This window comes from Eimeria mitis, genomic scaffold (assembly GCF_000499745.2).
Source record: "Eimeria mitis Houghton genomic scaffold, Emh_scaff2484, whole genome shotgun sequence".
NCBI lineage: Eukaryota > Apicomplexa > Conoidasida > Eucoccidiorida > Eimeriidae > Eimeria > Eimeria mitis.
The window spans coordinates 5,006-5,371 of NW_013570823.1; the positions used below are offsets into that span (position 1 = coordinate 5,006).

At 35.5% G+C, this 366-nt stretch overlaps 1 protein-coding gene across 1 annotated transcript in view; it reads right to left on the reverse strand.

Moving 5' to 3' along the window:
• The window catches only part of EMH_0054500 (mannose-1-phosphate guanylyltransferase, putative), a gene marked incomplete at both ends in the record, with an annotated part of 4,609 nt that overhangs the window by 2,176 nt on the left and 2,067 nt on the right, over positions 1 to 366 (reverse strand). The window lies entirely within an intron of this gene.

Genomic DNA, 366 nt, shown 5'->3' on the forward strand with positions numbered 1-366 from the left:
GAAACACAACAGACCGGACCACTAGCAGCAGCAATGCTGAGGTGTATGTACACCCCAAACGAAGCAAAGAACAAACACCAAATAAATATATTTATTTTTTTATTTTTTTTTATTTATATTTCTACACTTTCTACTCATAAAAGACAAACTTATACACTTTCTTAACAAACAAAACTACGCACGAGGTGGGGGCCCCTGCCGCTGGGGGCCCCCTAAACCCTAAACCCTAAACCCTAAACCCTAAACCCTGGACCCTAGAGCGTAAATCCTAAACCCTAAACCCTAAATATTAAACTCTAAACCCTAAAGCTTAAAAAAACTGTTGCAAATTGTTTTTTATTTTAGTTTTTTTTTTTTTTTTTTTTT